Source organism: Rhinolophus hipposideros (assembly GCF_964194185.1).
Source record: "Rhinolophus hipposideros genome assembly, chromosome: 10".
NCBI classification, from domain to species: domain Eukaryota; kingdom Metazoa; phylum Chordata; class Mammalia; order Chiroptera; family Rhinolophidae; genus Rhinolophus; species Rhinolophus hipposideros.
Window position 1 is genome coordinate 22230238 of NC_138056.1, and position 20084 is coordinate 22250321.

Below are 20084 nucleotides of genomic sequence, written 5' to 3' on the forward strand. Positions count from 1 at the left end.
ATGTTCCACCCAGGAGAGGCTGTTGTAAACCCAGGGTTGAAAATTACACTCGGTTAACTACTTGAGATGGTACCAATCTGAACAGCAGTTTGAAGATTTTGGAGTTAACCAGAAAGGCTTTTTTTTTTTTCTTCAATAATTTTGCAAGCGGGATGCCACTATTCCAAGTCTTCTGTTGCAAATTATGCCTTCCATAGGATGAAGCATACACACGGTCCATCCAAACACAATGTAAATCAAAACACATGTCCACAGCTGGAGCAAAAGCCTGAGGACCACTTAACTGGATTCCAGCAGAATGAGTCTGTGTCATACCATGCAGAAGTAATTGTCAACAACCCACCCGACAGAAAGCTACATGAAAGAGAGCCAAAACACACACAAAAACCCCCGAGTGGATTTAACTCGGTGTTCGAAAAAAATAAAATAGTATAGTGCACACGCTGTATCCTTTTGCAAACAAAACCAACCAAATGTCAAACTGGTAAGAGAGTACATTGTTTTCCAGACATGAAGCTCAGACCAGTACTGACCATTGTGCTTCCCTCTCCCCTTCCTCATTCTCAGTAGCTGTATGCTCTCGGCTATTCTGGCAGAGAAACGCATCTGAAAATGGAGATCATTAAGAAATCATGCTTCTTTTTATGCGTTTCCATGGCAAGAGCAAAACAAAAGACAACTGTGTTTGAAAGCAACGATAACAAGAGAAGCAACATCTCTCTCGGGCAGGCCAAACTTGGAGGGAACATAAAAGGTATACTGTTCTCTGTGAGATGATGCCATGTACCTTTCCCCAAACCAAGGGGCATGGCATCTCACGGGGCTGGCTATCTATAGTCACAAACCCCAGTGACCAAGAAGCTACATTTAGAAGGTGCTAACTTTTATTTGTTCTTTGGAGATCCGGTCGCTAAGTTTCACTTTCAATTGACTTCCAGAAATCAGACATCTCTGGGACTTTCCAAGTCACTTAATTCAAAGTAATCAGGAACCTGAGTAGGGTTAGAATGCTGGCTGACTTATTGTCAATGAACAGGGACCTGGAATTTGGGCTACTGAGATATTTAGCAAGTTCCATCCCTCAGGACACAGTCAGCAGGGAAAATGCCCAGGATGGCTGGGGTTTTCTACTGCGTGAAGCAGGCAATTCCAAAGCTACATCCCTCTCCCTCTGAGAAACCAGGGCCACCACGCTTATTACCTTGTTTCCCCAAAAATAAGACCTAACCAGAAAATAAGCCCTAGCATGATTTTTCAGGATGAGATAACAAAGCCTGAACATAAGCCCTAATGTGTCTTTTGGAGCAAACCTTAATATAAGAACCGGTCTTATTTTCAGAGAAACATTAATAGTAACACAAGGGACAGTGGTATATTCCCCTCACTGCAACCTCATCTCAATTTTGTCACCTTTGACTTGCATTCAGGTGCCTTAGCCAATGTCAATTGCTGTTCTTTTCAATAAAGTTTCCAATGAGTATCAAATCACTGGTTTCCACAACCATCCGACCCAGTGACAGGAAGCTATTCTCTTTGATGAACCTCCAACAGCCCCCCTTAGAAGAGAGTGGGAAATCAGGCAGGGAGGATGGTGAAAGTCGTGGTTTCTAATCATTCATTTTCTTTAAGGGAGGAAATCCCCTCAGTGAATTTACTTAGAGCAAAAATGGTATCTCAGCTTTGGACTTGCCCCTACATTCACTCATGTTGGTACTTTTTATTTAAGTTTTAAGAGAAGCTAGGTTTCCCTCTGTCTACCCAAGGGAAAAAACCCAATTCTTTAATTTACTCACATCCGGCTATGCTTTCTCAGGCTATTCATTTTCACATCAAGCCTCCTCTTCAGCTGCAACATCCTAGTTTGAAAGAAAGGGTGAGAGAGGTCAACTGGAGACTGTCCTGACCTCAGAGAGAGAGAGAATTCCTAGGTGCCTCTCTCTTCCAGGTAACCAACACTAGGGCTGCTCTAGGCCATTTCAAAACCTCAGCAGGCTCAATCCTAGAAACAAACACCACTTACTTCCCAACCTGCCAGGACTCAGTGAGGTATAAAGAATAAATCAAATTAGTGATAAAATCTGATTAACTGCCAGTTTCTGAGATCCCAAGAGAAAAACAGTAAGAGGAATCCTCAACCTTCTGGGGATGAAAAGCCTATCTTGATACAACAGAAATAAAGAAAGGATGCACTTTGCAGATTTGGAGAGGGACTCTCTTTCTCTCCTGTGGGTACCCCTGTATCCCCGTTTCTAGGAGACCACCCGACCAGCAAGACTGATAGTTGCCCACAAAAAAGCATAACATTTGATTTACTTACAAGTTGGGCCTACGGACTGGTTTTAGTCTGTAAGGGTAATGTAATTCTTTTCATTAATTTTTTTCAGTTCATGCTGTGCCTCATCCCAATCTTTCTATCGAACTTTAATCACATTAAAATGAACATTGAGGGTCAGTAAGGAGCCAATGGGGAAAGAAGGAAGAGGTAGTAACAAGGGGCCATGGTCTGACTGACAAGGACAGTCATGACCTTGGGGGAGGGATGGTGGGAATACGTGAGACATGGTTATAAAATAAAGACGCCCATTTTACTGCCTGGTTGGAGAAGCCAATTTCATTACCATGCTGCCATACTGAATACGTATATGAGCCACAGGTCTTTGATTTTCATTTTCAGCTTCAGTTGGAGAATTCACATCCATCTCCTCTGATGCAGCCCCTCCATCGCTATGCAGCCACCAGCAAAGCAAAGCTCCATGGCCCTTGAAGTATGGGAGCTCTCACCATTGGCTATTTGTCATTTTGCCTTCTTAAATCCTCACGTCTCTTCCTGAGTTCACACACTCAGAAAGCTGAGAATATATTCTCAAACTATAAAGTCCTCCAGGTTATGCCCATTCAGAAGGCCTAAGCAAGCAAGACTAGGAAACGGCCAATTTCCTCTGTGGCAATCTGATCCTCTCATTGCCCAATAACCGTGGATGGTGCCAAAGTTGCTTCCAATGGCAGGGAGCTCGAATGCAGGTGTTTGCTCTGTCCCTAACAGCCATTGGACTTTGGGAACAGACCTGTTTTTGGTCTGGATTTTAGCTGCGTACTTTTTAAAAATGTGAAGCTGGCTAGAGAGTCACATCTCTTTCAGCCATATGTTCTGTGCTTTGCAACTCCAAGGTTGAAGATTTGAGAATCTGTGCATGCCAAAAGTTTTCAAAATAATAGTGTTGACACGTCAGCACTTCACATGGATTAACTCATTTAATCCGCCCTAGAACTCTATGAGGTAAGTTTTATAATTATAACCCCTATTTTTCAGGTGAGGAAAAAGCCAGAGAGAGGTTGAACAGCTTGACCTGTGTCATACAGAAGGGGTGAGGCAGGGGTATGAATGAACGTAGGCAGGCTGGCTCTAAGGTAAGTACTCAGAACCACAGGCAGCACTGAGAGGTGGGCCTCTTTGACGTTTGCACACTTGGAAGGTGAAAGCGGGACTGTGAGAATCAGTTTACCTGCCAGTCAACAGCATTTACAAAGAACCTAGACCAGAGCCACAGGGTCCTTTACCACCGGCTGGGTTCTCCCAGGTATTCAGCACACTTGTCACCACAGGCAAACACAGGGACTTCACGGCCATGGGATACATTTGGAGGATTCTGGCAGCAAAGCCTAGGATCACTGAAAGATAAAATGCCAGTTTGGGGTTACACACTCCCAGAGATTTGCCACCTACTGAACTGTCAGTGTATTATGGGATTTGGGGTGGCAAATGTTCACATGCTACTGCATGAGAGAATACAAGAGGCCAGGCAGAGAGCCACGGTCAAGACTAGTTGAAAGAAAGAAGCTGTGTCTCCAAGGTCTTCAAAACACAGCCAGTCAGAAGTCCCAGTTGCCCTCTTCTGATCTCCTAGTATTAGCCTCCTCAAAATCAATGCCTTTCCCTGAGCACGTCTATACCCCAGCAAAATCTTTGCAAAGGAAAAAGAGAACATGCTTGTTCATTCCACAAATAGGTCCATTAAGAACCCTTAAGTCCAGCAAGACTCCCTACCAGGAAAGTTGTTGCCAGTTCACTGCAGAAAGGCAGTGATGAGAACATATAACGTTATCTTGATTCTAAGCTCACTGCACCAGGGCCTAAGGTTCTGAATGGGGCCTCTTGGCACCACTCATTTGCTACAGAAAAGTTTCACTGAAACATTCACTGCTGTTTAGTCCTGTGCCCTTCGGGTTTTTTCCATCATTAATCCTGGAAGTTGGGTGGGGCTGAGCTAGGAACAACACAACTCCGGTTATAGTCGTCCATATGCAACCCAGCAGCCCACAAGTTAACAGCTGCCTTTAGGGGGAGACCAACACAACTGTGCTCTTTGACGCAGCTTCACAGTGCTGACGTAGAGAGTTCTCTATATTGATACTTTCGTTGACGCTACCAACTAAATGGCTATATGGCACATGTGCTGTCACATAGAATGAAATTCCTTTCTTTCCCTTGAACTAAAAACACCCCATACATAAGAAGCAGCTGTACATTCTTTGCTACCGTATCATTGATTTACGTACTATACTTGGTAACCCAGGAGAGCTATGAATCATTCCTCTTAACTTTTCAGCTAACAAAACAGGTTCCTTTTGATGCAATCTCTTCTTTCTAGATTTATTTGTTCTGAATCCTGATGCATTCTTAGGGCATTATTTCTTATTGAGGACAGCTCTCCCTCTGTGTTTGTTTAGTGATAAGTTTTTATTTCAAACTCTTCCTAATATTTGCCTTTTCTCAAGGCTTTATAGTCCTAGGAATACCTGAGTCACATGTTGTCAGACTTCCAGCATTCATCAATCATAGGCAGGGGTACATATTTTCTTGTCTCTCTCTCTTCTGTCACATGAGTCACCGAACAGGTTAAAATTCTGGTTTTCCTTGGAGTTGAGCTCAGAGACAATCTTTTTTTTTTCTTTCCTCTCTTCAGATCCATTATTTTAATTTCCAGGAAACGCAACATATCATTTATTCATTTAAACACTAGTTAAGGAATTACCATGTGTTGGGCAGTTTACTGGGTGCGGGGGAGAGCTGAAGAAACATGGTCTGCTATAAGGAAGCACCCAGTATGGTGAATGAGACAGGAAAGGCCAGGACTAGACAAAGCAGGAAGTGCTCTAAGGTAAGATTGCCAGGCATTTATAGGTGTGCCAAGTGCCTGACCCAACCTGGGAGATCCCAAAACAATCCATCCAAAAGCTGAGAAGTGATGCTTGACGTGAACTTTATGTTAAAAGGCAGATAGCAGTCATTTCAGGGGAGTCCAAACAACAGATGGCTAGATATGGATGCAGCAAAGGGACATAATAAAGGGAGAGGATGGAAAGTCATGGCCAGAGCATGACGGGCTTTGTCCCTTGGGCTAAGAAATGTGAATTTTATCTTAAAGTAGACAGGAGAGGAGAGACAGAAGAATTGTTAATACAGAATGGTATCATGGATGAAATGACAAAATCTCTATTCAGAAACGTTAGTAAGAGTCTGTGTCCCCATTTGCTTCATCTGACATTGCTACTTGGCCCCAGTGACAGCCCACAGAGCATGGGTAGACTAGTCAGAGCTTAGTGTCAATTCACGGTGCCAGTTTACCTCTTCAGGAGATTCACAGCAATGACCATCTTCAAGCTGTCACAGAGAGATGTGCTTGTTCTCTACTGTGGCCTGCAGAAGGTTCCAAGATGGTGATGATCCTGGAAGCTTTCCTAGAACAGGATCTCTTTGCATAAGGTCATGAAATGAGGGATTCAGATGGTGGTGAGCAGTGTAAAGGACACTTGTACACGGAGTGTACACATAGGGGCAGAGACACAACTCAGCAAGCCCACCTGTGACATGTCAAACACAGAGGGGAAGGGAAAGAGGTGGGAAGGTCGTGAAAGGGATCAGAAGATCTGTGGATTCCCTTTGTTTCATGAGAACATTGTGGCACAGATTATATGTTTCCAAGTTGGAGAAGCTAAGGTAGGAAGAAATAGAGGAAACTGTCTCAGCACAAATGTGAGGCAAGAGCCAATCAATAAAACAAATCACATGGATTTCATTGCTTCTGTTTCCAATCTCTGTTCTCAATGCTCAAGAGCAGCCTGCCTGTCATATCAAGTTAGAACTTCTCCCTTTGAAATCATGCAGAGCTTAAGAAAGCTTTTAGATGGAAATGTCATTTCTTTAAAAAAAAAAAAAGTCTCAAGTAACATCCTAATCATCTTCTATTGTCACATCTGCAGCATAGCTCCCATTCACCAACGGACTTAAGGCTCATCAGATGACTTGGAAACTGCTCAGGAAAACAATTTGACTCCTAACGACCCCTGGACAATTCTTTATTTTTTTCCTCTGGACACTGATTTTTGAAATTTTCCATGAGAAAGTTTGGATGAAGCTAATTAACATCAGGATTTTATGAGTGCATGGAACTTAGCTTTATCTGATTTCATACACACTGGCCTCCACTCCAAAACCCATATTTATTTTCCCATATATATATATATATGTGTATACACACACACACACACACACACACACACACATATATTTCATGATGGATTTTTCAGGAATTTAAAAGTTTAAACCAGAGGGTAAGGGGGCAGAATGGGTGATAGAAGAGGGAAAAGGACATCAACCATATGGTGATGTATGATAGAAATGTGCACTTAAAACAACTATGTAATTTTACTAACCAATGTCACCCCAATAAATTTAATAATATAAAAATTTAAACTTTCACTCAAGGCAAAGTTCCTCAATTTTCATTAGCAATTTCACTGCCCAAGATCTGTTACAGAGACAAAAGCAGTTTCAAAATTGCTGGCTCAGTCGTGTTGCCTGCAGTGACTCTCAGCCTAGCAAAGAAAAAGGTTTTTGTGCCGCTACTGTTCTCAAACATACCCTTATGCTAGTATGTAACCCCCAACGTCCCTCCATTTGGGTCACATTTCCTATTTCACAGATATAAGACAGGTTCTGAATACTGTACGGTGGATGTAGTTTCAATATGTTTAATGTCATCGGTGTATTGTTACAAACATATACATAAACAAAGTTTTCTGTAAGCACCATTTTACACTACCCAAAGGGCATTTTCTAGGTAGCTTTCTGTGGCTATTTTCATAAAGCAAAAGCTCTTCCGAAAAAACTTCTCTCCACTTCACGTGTTCTGATTTCAGGTTTTTATGAATGAATTTCAAAAAATGATGGAGGACACCATTCCTTTTCATTTGTGGACTAAGCTCCAAACCAACCCAAGAGCCAATTATGCTTTGCTGTTAAGCTTTACTAAATAAGCAATGATGTTTGAAAATGTGGGCTACTGAATAGAAAACTTCCCTGTGAATCAGTAGTGAGGCCAGGCAAAAGATCTCATGGTTCCAGCTAACTAGCCCACACAGCCTTTCATATCCAGTTCTGCTTTTTCAGTGGTCTCTAAGAGTCTAATTTCTGGTTAGGAACTGAGAAATTGGGTTGATTTCTACTTCCACAGGATAGCAGTGGTGCTAGCCAAGATATTGCTATGTTAACAGTGGTAGAAATAGTGGCCAAATCCCAGGATCTCAAACATGGGAACTTTCTCCTCAGCCCCATTCCACCCTCTCCCCCTTGAGGTTTCAAAGGGATACAATCAATGAGCAGAGAACAAGGCCTAAGGAGACAAAGAAAGACTTTTTTTTTTTTTTAATTTATTGGGGTGACAATTGTTAGTAAAATTACATAGATTTCAGGTGTACAATTCTGTAATACATCATCTATGAAAGACATATTTTTAACAGGATTCCTGCGTCAAATCCAGTGGACCCTAGAGAGGGCTTAAACTGCTAGCTGGCTTGGACTACTAGCACTCTTGCCAGAGGAATATAGTTCCTCAATCTAGTCACATATCACAATCACCTGGGGAGGTCTGGTTTTGTTTTGATCTATAATTCCAAGTCTCACCTGACTTATCTCCAGGGGCGGAGCCCTGGATTCCATATTTAAACAAGCATGGTATATTGGCTTATGTCTCTCCCTGCCCCCACTACCATTAGAGAACCTCTGACCTGAGATGGAAGGCATAAGACCAGCACTAAGAAAAGTGCTAAAGCTGGTTTGTACCAGCTCGTGAGAACCAAATGTTAAGTTTTGTAAGCCCTTACTAAACGTTAAATTATATAATCTTATTAAATAAATTATATAAAACACAAAAATACCTAAAACTCATCACTTGTTAATCATTTACAACATTTTACTATTACCTACATTCTTGGGGTTATGTATATCTATTGTTATGTAATGGTGGTAAATGCTATATATTGGTACATGGCTGCACATCTTCCCAACTCTGCATTCTGTAACATCGCATTGGTAACTTGAGATCAGAGCATTTATACCATGGAAATCAGCAACTGCTAAAAATCAGGACTTGATTTACTGTTGATTTCTTAAGTCTCTGGACTTAAGAAAGTGAGGGAAAAATGCAGTTACCTACAAGGCTGCTCCCATAAGACTGTCAGCTGATTTTTCAACAGAAACTTTGCAGGCCACAAGGGAGTGGCATGAAATAGTCAAAGTGATGGAAAGCAACAATGGCCTATAACCAAGATTACTCTACCCAGTAAGGGTATCATTTAGACTCGAAGGGCAGATAAAGAGCTTCCCAACAAGAAAAAGCTGAAGGAGTTCACCACCACCAAACCAGTATTACAAGAAATGTTAAACGAACTTCTTTAAGAAGAAAAAGGAACAACAACAACAAAAAAACATGAATAAGAAAAATATCACAAAGAAAAAAATTCTCACTGACAAAAGGCAAACACAATAAAAGCAGTGGATCAACAACAACTGAGCTAATACAAAGGTAAAAAGGCAAAAGTAGAAAGAGCATGTATAATTACAACAGTAAACTAAGGGATATACACAAATACACACACACAAGAAGTAAAAAATAATGACAAAAACATAAGTGAGGAGGGGGTGAGTTAAAAAGAGGCAATGATTCTAATACGTGTTCAGACTTAAGTGACCATCAACTAAAAGTAGAATGCTATAGACATAGGTTGGTATATATGGAGCACATGGTAACTACAAACCAAAAGTCTACAAGAAAAAAAAAAAAGGAATCCAAATACAACACTACAGAAAGTCATCAACATACAAGAGAAAAAAGAAAGAGAGCAAGAAAGAGACAGAAAACTACAAAAACAATCAGAAAACAATTAATAAAATGGCAATAACCATTTTATTAACCAATAATAAAAATAGTTGCTTTTTTTGGTTAAAAGCAACTGTGGTTTAAAAGGTTAAAAATAATTGCAATAACCGCAGTTACTTTTGCACCAACCTAATGTATATCTAACAATAATTACTTTAAATGTAAATGGATTAAATGCCCCAATCAGAAGATGGCTAAAGAAGATGCGGAACATATGAGGTGTGATCAAATAATACAGTGAATGTTTAAATAAAAACATTTATTACAGTAAAAGACACATTGCCATTAATTCCCCTCAAAATACTTCCCCACGTTTCGCACACACTTATCCCATCATTCTTGCCACTTTCTGAAGCAGTTCTGGAAGTCCTCTTTCGTGAGTGTCTTTAGTTGCGCTGTTGTGGCTGCCTCTCTATGTCTGGAATTATTTTGAGTTTGGGAAAAGCCAGAAGTCACACAGTGCTAGATCCGGTGAATAAGGTGGATGAGGACACACCATTGTATTTATTGGACAGAAACTGCCATGTCCCAGAATGACGTGTGACATGGAGTGTTGTCATGATGGAGAATGATTTGCGCCATACTTTAAAACACACCATTTCTCAACCGTAGCTAACCCCTGACTGACTGCACTGAACACGTTGAAACATGTCACACACTGTTACTAAGGTTCGATGTGCTGCTTCTGTATTGAAGACCCCTGCCTTTCGGCTGGATGGCACTCGGCAGCAGCATTCACTGTATTTTGTGATCACAACAGAAGGGCTCTGTGTCACACATCGCTTCTGGTATGGCAATTTCTGTCAAATAAACATTATGGTGTGTCCTCGTCCACCTTATTCACTGGATCTGGCACTGTGTGACTTCTCGTTCTTTCCTAAAGTCAAAATGACCATGAAAGGTAAACATTTTGAATCCATTCAGGACATTAAGGCAGCCATGACAGCGCAACTAAAAACAGTAAGGAAAGAGGACTTCCAGAATTGCTTCAGAAAGTGGCAAGAATGATGGGATAAGTGTGTTCAAAGTGAGGGGGAGTATTTTGAGGAGAATTAATGGCAATGTGTCTTGTACTAGAATATAATTTTCTTAAACATTCACCATATTTTATGATCACACCTTGTACATACAATGGAATTATTACTCGTCCATAAAAAAGAATGAAATCTTATCATTTATGACAATGTGGATGGACCTAAAGGGTATTATACTAAGTGGAATAAGTCAGAGAGAGAAAGACAAATACCATATGACCTCATTTATAAGTAGAACCTAAAAACAAACAAACAGGCTCAGAGACACAGAGAACAAATTTATAATTGCCAAACGGGAGGGGAGTTGGGTGGCTAGATAAAAATTGTGAAGGCATTAAGAAATACAAATTGGGAGTTACAAAAGTCACAAAGACGTAAAGTGCAGCATAGGGAACATAGTCAATAATACTGTAATAACTATGTACGGTGTCAGATGGGTATGGGACTTACTGGGGATACCATTTTGTAAGTTACATAAATGTCTAATGCTGTATATCTGAAACTAATATAATATTGAATGTCAACTGTAATAGTAAAAAAATTTAAGGAAAGTGATGGACAAATGTCAATAATGCAGATTAAACTTAAAAATATGTCATGTCTGTGGGCTCTCAACCACAAGGTTGCTGGTTCGACTCCCGCACAGGATGGTGGGCTGCGCCCCCTGCAACTAACAATAGGCAACTGGACCTGGAGCTGAGCTGCGCCTTCCATAACTAAGGCTGAAAGGACAACTTGACTTGGAAAAAGTCCTGGAAGTACACACTGTTCCCCAATAAAACCTTTAAAAAAAAGTTCTTAATTAAAAAAAAACACACACAACTGAATGGGAGAAGACTTTTGCAAACAGTGCCTCTGATAAAGGGCTAATATCCAAAGTATACAAGGAACTCATGCAACTCAACAACAAAAAAACAAACAACTTAATTAAAAAATGGGCAGAGGACCTGAAGAGACATTTCTCCAAAGAGGACATACAAATGGCAAATAGACGTATGAAAAAGTGCTCAACATCACTAATCATCAGAGAAATGCAAATAAAAAACACAATGAGATATCACCTCACCCCAGTCAGAACGGCTATCACCAACAAGACAAATAGTAACAAGTGTCGGAGAGGCTGTGGAGTAAAAGGATCCCTCATACATTGTTGGTGGGAATGCAGACTGGTGCAGCCGCTATGGAAGGCAGTGCGGAGGTTCCTCAAAAAATTACGAATAGAATTACCATATGACCCAGCAATCCCTCTCCTGGGTATCTACCCAAAAAATATGAAAACATTTATACATAAAGACACGTGTGCTCCAATGTTCATTGCAGCTTTGTTTACGGTGGCCAAGACATGGAAACAACCAAAATGTCCTTCGATAGATGAATGGATAAAGAAGTTGTGGTATATATCCACAATGGAATACTATTGGGCGTTAAGAAAAGATGAAATAGGAACATTTGTGACAACATGGATGGATCTTGAGAGTATAATGCTAAGCGAAATGTCAGACAGAAAAAGCAGAGAACCATATGATTTCACTGATATGTGGTATATAAACCAAAAACAACAAAAGAACAAGACAAACAAATGAGAAACAAAAACTCATAGACACAGACAATAGTTTAGTGGTTACCAGAGGGTAAGGGGGTTGGGGGGAGGGAGATGAGGGTAAAGGGGGTCAAATATATGGTGATGGAAGGAGAACTGACTCTGGGTGGTGAACACACAATGGGATTTATAGATGATGTGATACAGAATTGTACACCTGATATCTATGTAATTTTACCAACAATTGTCACCCCAATAAACTTTTTAAAAAAATATGTCATGTCTGTAGCTGGTATATTGTGAATAGCACAGTATTTGAGGAATTCTTCTTCCAGTATTTGAAAATTGTTTGATTTCAGTAAAGACATTATTCTCTTCACTGACAAACAAGTAAAATTTCAACACATGTCTTTGTTGTTTTAACTTTCATCTTACTCTTTCATGTAAAGAAAAATATCAACCAACATTCGGAACCAAACTTATTCATCAATACTAGTTTGGCTACAGACACAAGAGTTCCATAAAAATCAATGAATGCATTCTGTAAGAATCAGTGAGCTATAAATAAAATTTACAATAGAGTATTGTATGTTCTTTTATTATTTGTGAATTGTATATTTTATTGAATTATTACTGCATTACCCATTACATTTAACATTGTATATTTTATTAAATTTATGCATTGAATATTTTATTATTTGTATGTCAGTAAACTTTCTAATGGACTTACATTTGATTATATTTGCATAGACATTTCTTTCTCAGAGAGCTGGTTGTTAGACATTTACCAGCACAGCACTGTCTAAACGAAGAACAAAACAGGTTGAACAGCCTCCTTGGTTTCTTCCATCCTATAGAGAGGCCCACACCCTTATCCCAGTTCTTTAGTTTACCGTTCCCCTGTGAAGAACATTACAAGAACACACAAAGACTTGTACAAGAACACAAACCAAAAGGAAAATAGATTTTCCTAAAGACTCAAGGCAGATAACTTAATCTGTCTAACTCAGCCCTTCCTAAGAAGGCTGCCCTCCAAGAAGAAAGCTTTAGGCTGATTTGATCACACCCGCCATGTGGTAAAAAATGCGAGAATCTGAACAGATAGCAGTCTTGGCACCATAACCTAATCAAAGTCCTCGCCTTGAATCCACATACATGGCTCCTTGGAAGCAGAGGGGGCGGGCAGAGGCATCAAAGTAGGCAACCGAGCTGAGTCTTCTTGTCAACTTGGGAACATGTTTGGGATACCTAACAAAGGATCACCAAGCAGAACGTGTCCATGAACATCAGGGTTTCTTACACATGTATCTCTAAATCTAAATGGCTTGTGATTGTAGAATATCTTTCTAAAGGTGAAACAAAAGTTACCAAACCAAGATGTACAGAAATTTTACAAATTCTGTTACTCGGTAGACTTGTTGTTTGATAACTTTAGGCCAATGTCAATAGCCAACCTAACCACTAAGGGAGTTTCCTTCAGTACTGAAAAAAAATTACAATGAAACTTGTTTTCTTAAAACAGAGGTCAGACCTGTCTCTGATCAAATCAGGTTTCATCAGGTTTCTGACTGCTCATGTTACTCCTGTCTTGTCCACGCAGCTATTCAAGAATCTAAGGATTTTTCCATTTGCTACAATTTTTCTACTCCCCCCACCTCGCACATACTCCTTCATGATTTTTCTCTTAAACAACAGAAGAAGCAAAAGCCCACCAAATAGCTGTTATTAGGATCTGAGTACCATAAGGCACAAACTTTGCTAAACAGTTATCCTCCAATTCAAGAGAGTGCAATTTTTCATTAATGAAAAAGCACAATTGATGCAGATGAGAAAAGGAGGCATTGTCAGGTAAGCTGTTTTGATGTCTTATTTATAATGTTGCAAACGTCAATGCACAAAGAGACTTCTCCCCAAATAAGAGGAGTCAATGCTACCATCATAAAATGTTCACATATCTACTCACCACAAAAGGGAAACTGGCCTCAGAACATCTTACAGAAAGCACATTATGGGCTCATCTTGACAAATGGTAACACTTTTACTTAATCGGTATTTTTGTTTTGTTTTCATCATTTATTTAGCTACTATTAATTTATTCAATAAACATTTATTGGGCATTTAGTGTATGTGAAGCATGGTGCTAGATACTTGAGTCCAAGTCTGATTGTCTTTTACTATCTCATTTGTGGCTTTGGCCTCACTTATTATATCTCAAGTTTCCTTTAAATCCTTACACAAATTTTGATAATGGAAAACATCTATTTTGTTCTCTGCCTAATGTATTTATTTATTTAGCAAATAATGCCAATCCCTTTATGTTTTTTTTTAATTTATTGGGGTGACAATTGTTAGTAAAATTACATAGATTTCAGCTGTACAATTCTGTATTACATCATCTATAAATCCCATTGTGTGTTCACCACCCAGTCAGTTCTCCTTCCATCATCATATATTTGATCCCCCTTACCCTCGTCTCCCTCCGCCCACCCCCTTACCCTCTGGTACCACTAAACTATTATCTGTGTCTATGAGTTTTTGTTTCTCATTTGTTTGTCTTGTTCTTTTGTTGTTTTTGGTTTATATACCACATATCAGTGAAATCATATGGTTCTCTGCTTTTTCTGTCTGACATTTCGCTTAGCATTATACTCTCAAGATTCATCCATGTTGTCACAAATGCTCCTATATCATTTTTTCTTACCGCCCAATAGTATTCCATTTGTATATATACCACAACTTCTTTATCCATTCATCTATCGAAGGACATTTTGGTTGTTTCCATGTCTTGGCCACCGTAAACAAAGCTGCAATGAACATTGGAGCACACGTGTCTTTATGTATAAATGTTTTCATATTTTTTGGGTAGATACCCAGGAGAGGGATTGCTGGGTCATATGGTAATTCTATTCGTAATTTTTTGAGGAACCTCCGCACTGCCTTCCATAGCGGCTGCACCAGTCTGCATTCCCACCAACAATGTATGAGGGATCCTTTTACTCCACAGCCTCTCCAACACTTGTTACTATTTGTCTTGTTGGTGATAGCCGTTCTGACTGGGGTGAGGTGATATCTCATTGTGTTTTTTATTTGCATTTCTCTGATGATTAGTGATGTTGAGCATTTTTTCATACGTCTATTTGTCATTTGTATGTCCTCTTTGGAGAAATGTGTCTTCAGGTCGTCTGCCCATTTTTCAATTGGGTTGTTTGTTTTTTTGTTGTTGAGTTGCATGAGTTCCTTGTATATTTTGGATATTAGCCCCTTATCGGAGGCACTGTTTGCGAAAATCTTCTCCCATTCAGTTGGTTGCCTCTTTATTTTGTCGCTAGTTTCTTTTGCTGTGCAGAAGCTTTTAAGTTTCATATAGTCCCATTCGTTTATTTTAGCTTTTACTTCCATTGCCTTTGGAGTCAAATTTATAAAATGCTCTTTAAACCCAAGGTCTATAAGTTTAGTACCTATGTTTTCTTCTTTGTCGTCTATTGTGTCAGGTCTTATGCTTAAGTCTTTGGTCCATTTTGAATTAATTTTGGTACATGGTGACAGACAGCAGTCCAGTTTCATTCTTTTGCACATGGCTATCCAATTCTCCCAGCACCATTTATTGAAGAGGCTGTGTTTTCTCCATTGTATGTTTTTAGCTTCTTTGTCAAAAATTATCTGTCTATATTTATGTGGTTTTATTTCTGGGTTCTCAATTCTATTCCATTGGTCTATGTGTCTGTTTTTCTGCCAATACCATGCTGTTTTGATTACTGTAGCCCTGTAGTACAAGCTAAAGTCAGGAAGTGTGATACCTCCAGTATTGTTCTTTTTTCTTAAGATTGCTTTGGCTATGCAGTGTCTTTTGTGATTCCAAACAAATCTGATGATTTTTTGTTCTATTTCTTTAAAAAATGCCATTGGGATTTTGATGCGGATTGCATTAAATCTGTATATTGCTTTGGGTAATATGGCCATTTTAACTATGTTGATTCTTCCAATCCATGAGCACAGAATGTCTTTCCATTTCTTTGTAATCGGTATTATTTTTGAAACCGAGGCACAAAATTGTTCCAACATGATTCCTCAGGCCCTTAAAAAAAGAATGTGCTTGGTGAAGGTCAGACTGACACATTTAGGGGACTGCAAAAGGGGAAAGAGAGGGAGAAACCCAGTCTGGCATCCTACAAGGTATGAGCCTTGTGTTGTATTTTATAAATTCCTAATTGTGTTGGTGATAGTAAGAATGAGGGGTGGAGAAGTGATGTATTTCAAACAAAACATATTCAAGAAATTTACAATCTGGGGAAAATCAAGGAGATATTTCTACTTACCAAGCTCTGCTATCTGCATAGAAAGAACACGTACTTTCAACCACAAAGATATTTATTAACTTTAAAGAAACATTATCAGACATTTCTTTTTCCATAACTTGTTATCCCAGAGCAAAAGTAAAGAACTCTCTGGTCATCACCCAATAACTTGCCTTCTAAAAAAGAACATTTAGATGTTCTTAATCCACATGAGATACCACTCTTCCATGAATCTGAAGGTTAAAGGTTAAAGGGATACATCCTTCATTCATAGTAAAATCTAGAGAACACTAAATGTTAGATTACTGTGGCTTCAGCCACAGGCTTCTTTCTATTTCAGAGGCGCTACTGAGTTCAACAAGCCGTTTTCACTACGTCAATGGAGAGGCATTTCCCCCACTCATGTCTTTTTAATGTGCTAAATTCCAGAATTCCCTAATAAATTGATGCCTTTAAAAGAGCAAAGCAATGTCTTGTGAGGCTCTGGGGCTAGACTACCTGCCTTGAATCCTATCACTGCCAGCTGTGTAATCTTAGACAAGTTACGTAACGTGTCTTTTGTGAAATACTAATAATTACCTGATGGGGTTGTGGTGAAGGCTTAATGAGTTAATAATACATATAAAACTTTCAGAATATCTGGGACCCAGTAAGTTACCTATTATTATTGTATTATATTTTCATGGTTAGCATATACATATATATATATACACACATATATATTTATATATGTATATATATGTGTGTATATATATACATATATATGTGTATATATATATGTGTGTGTGTGTATATATATATATATATATATATATATATATATATAGAGAGAGAGAGAGAGAGAGAGAGAGAGAGAGAGAGAGAGAGATCTGCATCTACTTAATGGGAACTACGTAATTATATAACAAGAAAAATTGTATTGAAATATCCACCTAGAAAAGAGAAGTTCTGTAGAGAATTTCCCAAATGATAATCTAAACAATTATTTTACCAGTTTAAGTCGATTGAAGATTAAGGGCTGTTAGCTATGAATCCTCAGTGCCCATGCACAGATGCTCACCATTGAATGAATAATGAATGAATAATGTATTTCAACACTTTCTTTGGTTTCACACTTTAATAAATGTCTCACCTAGAAAAGAGGGGAATTTATGTGAAATAAAGTGACATTTTCAGTATCACCTCTACCCTGGGTAGATTTCTACCCACAAAGTAGGTCTAATATAGACGGCTATCCCTTTATAAGGTGTCTTATGGGGCGTTATTCCAGGTTATGAGATCACATTTTACTTCCCAGTCTCCGGTTGGGCGGTTGCGCCAGTTACAAATATGTTGTCTCTCAGATGCAGAGGTAGCCTTCAATACCTTTTCCACAATAACCAGTGATTCTTTGAAGCATTTCTCCTTTACAGCAAGCACAATGTTTTCTCAGTAGACGGCGCCCAAGGGACATTGCTAGTTCCGGCTGCTGCACAGCTGGTCAGCAGGTGTACACATCAGTGGTGCTTTGCCCCTGCCATGTGCCCAGAATGGCAGCCCCAGTGTGGCCTGGTGACCACCTCCCCACAGGCCTCCCAACACAGACCCCAAGTGCTTCCCACCCATAGTGGCACCCTGATCGCCTTAAATGCACCAGCCCAGCAATTGAGTCTGACCTGTACCCTGGAGGGTGGCTTCTTATTTCCCTGATGACTGCACACAGATCCAGCATGGGCAACGCAATGAACGTCTCTGCCATCCAGTGGGTTGCAAGCATTGGACCCTGACTGATAGGGCTGTCAATATACAAGAGTGGACCTTCACTGACACGGCTGTTAGTACAGAAGCCGAAAGCCTACAAAATAAAAACTGCGGTAACTGCTTTTGATTCTGAATCTGGACCAGATGCAGATATTTATTGAAAGTAACATGTTCTACATCATTTTTTTACCCTTAGAGGAACTAAGTCCCTAAGTTTTTAAATTTGTATTTTTCTAAGCCTTCCAGGTTATAACATTTTACCTCAGCATTTCAAGTTAATAGTTGTCCATAATGAAAACAAAAATCCCTCAGCACTTTCTGCACACAAGTACCATAAAGGCACAAAGAAATCTACTACAGAGAACATAGGAATTAAGAGCGGTCAGCAGGTAGGAAACACATTAGAGTCATTACTGAAGAATTACCCTGCTGTTATTATAAGTGGAAAATGCTACCTGTTAACAAGAATTATCTCAGCAGCAGTAACACAACTTGGAAAGCTGTAATCTACAAAGTAGTGAGCTCGAATTTTGGCACTGCACAGACCTCCAAGGTTCAAATACCAGGACTGGGACTTTGGAGCTGTGTGCCTTACATAATCCGAGTTTCCTTATCCTGCCTGCAATGGTGATTATAAAGTAGGATATACCTACCTTATAGAATTGAGGTTAAACAAGATAAGCAAACACTGTGATTAATTTTTCCTATTGTTTCCTCATTTTATAGGTTAAGAGAATACTGAAGCACAGAAATAAGGTTTTTACTGAGAGTGCGGTAATTTATAGATAAAATTGAAATTAAAATACTAGAGGCTTAAAATACTGTTGATGTAAATATGCAAACTTGAGACACAAAGTATGTGGTAAAGGCCAGTAGTTCACTGGGAAGGATGGTAGTTCCTTAAGTAACATCCTATAAGCTTCCTGATAAATGCCACTCCCTATCAGACAGTTAATGAGGCACTGATAAAAAGTGTAGAATAAGTGCAATTTATGTGATTAAAAATTTAACATCTTAGATTTATATAATACATTATGCTTTATAAAGTGCTATGAATATTTAATTTGATCACAATAGACTTATTTTAAACAGACCTACTTTGTAGTCATAAGACCAACAAAGAATTTCATAAACTAATAAATTTCAGAAAAATAAATTATTTTAGGTATGAATAAAGGAAAATCCTGACTAATTAATGATTTTGCAATAATTTCTCTTTTAACAAAGGCCCAAGTTTCCCTTAGTTGTGCGTAGCATATAAAGTAGAGGTTAAACAAATAGCTACTTTGCTAGGAAGGCTGCTTGGCTTTGCTGCAAAAAATATAAACAAGTGATAAAATGTGAAAGTAAATTTTATATGATCAAAGAAATAAGGTAGCCATTAACTGAGGCAAATCATAATTTTTCAAAGTACATCTTTATACCTTATCATTTCAATTAAATGACGTCTTCAGTATTACAAGTCTAGACAAATCATACGTTCCCACCAACCCTATCTGTCCCCATCTCTTTAAACCAATAGAGACACTAGAAAATAAAAATTTTAAATCCACTAAACTATTTAAAATAATATCATTGGAAGACTATTGCTTCTTCCATTTATAAAAAGGTTGAATGTCTCCTGAAATACACCATTTGCTGCATATAATTTATCAGAACCGTAACCTTCTGTATACTGGTAACGGGGACCAGGGGGCCCCCGTGTTTGGGGCTGGGAAACTGCATTGCTGTTGCTGCACACACCCGCCCCATAAGTTCACAATACACCACAGCAAACTGACATGTCCAATGTTCTTCATGTTCTCCTTTCTTTACAGCCACGTGAACTAGTGCAGAATCTAAACAACTCATGCTTTCATTATAGCAGAAGTTTCTAGCTGGTTCCTTTTTAACCAACTTTGCCAAGTGTGGCCAGACTAGTCTGAAAGTAACTATGCATTGTTCCTTCGTTCTTCAGAGACCAAAGAGAGTTTCCCATTAATAATGTCACATTTAAATTAATGGTTAATTCTTACATGCCACACACTTGGTTCATTCATTCATTCACTTCACCTGAGACAAAATCCATCATCATGCAATGTGCAATAAGGACAGGTTTCCTTGAAAATGAAGATTTAAATGCCATTTTTATTTTTCTCCTACTCAGCATATAATACATTAACTCACAGCACCACCTACCTTTCAATAAAAGGTTAGGAAACTAGGTTTACTTGTAGCATAATGCCCAAATGGCTGGCCTATACAACGTAGTCTTAAA